Source organism: Lolium rigidum, chromosome 6 (assembly GCF_022539505.1).
Source record: "Lolium rigidum isolate FL_2022 chromosome 6, APGP_CSIRO_Lrig_0.1, whole genome shotgun sequence".
Classification (NCBI taxonomy): domain Eukaryota; kingdom Viridiplantae; phylum Streptophyta; class Magnoliopsida; order Poales; family Poaceae; genus Lolium; species Lolium rigidum.
Window position 1 is genome coordinate 44,561,712 of NC_061513.1, and position 1,109 is coordinate 44,562,820.

The window sequence follows — 1,109 nt, forward strand, 5'->3', positions numbered from 1 at the left end:
TGCCTCGAGGTCGATGAAGGATCTTCCCAAGGTGCTTGGTGGAGGCATTGAAGGTAGTTTACTCCTTTTAAGGAAGGGGAAGGTAGTTTACTTATGTTTACTAAATGATACACAAGTTAGGGTTGAAATGTGGTCCAGGGTTCCAAATTAATGTGTTTGATAGCATGTTGCGTTGACTAGGGATGGCCCTTCCTCTCAACAAGCTGATAATTGCGTCACAATATTTTTAGGGTGGACATAGGTCTTTGGATAAGAAATGTTTTAATTTTTTTAATGGTGTCCCTACTTAAAATGTTGAAAATGAACTAGATTTGCTTACTAGTGGTCTCCCTATGATTTCATGTGATGGATGATATTTGCTTATCACGCTAGAGTTTCCTTATGAGCTTGTTCTCCTGTATCTCCAAAGCATGATCTTGCATAGACATGATCAAATTATTCTCCATAGCTTCTCACCTCAATTTCTTAGGGTTTATGATCATTACCAAGTTGTGGAGATCATGGTATTAGCTTCCTAATTAAGGTGGCACTTAGTGGAATATGGCTCTCACCTCCAAGATCTAGTGTTTGCTCCAACACTGGAGTATAACACTTCTCGTATACTCTCTTGGATAGGCCTAGCTAAGGTTAGTATCAACAACTTCTCTTTACTTGAAGATGACTTGAATAATAACTTAGAGTTCTACTCAAGGAATGATGATATGATATCTAGATATATGGATAATTCTCTCCCTCAAAACCAAGTGTTGGCTCAACTATCTTAAGTGTAACACTTTATCCTAAGCTCTATTATATAGTCAAGGATTACTCCAGGTTTATGATGGGCTCACAAGATCTCTCTAGATATATGAGTTAGCCACTTGGTTGGCTTAATTTTGATTGGTTTCTATTTTACTTTTGAATATCAAGAATATGGTTGTATTCCATTACATTTGTATTACCTCACCACTTCCTCAATGAGATGGATTACTAAAAGTTTAGAGATGGTAAACCTAAAGGGGGAAATAGGTTTCTATAAGTTTTAATTATTTCTTTGCAGTGTTAGGCTTTGCGGAATATAAAGGTGAGCCTAATGCAAACTAGGTGAGGCACCCTAGATGATGATACAA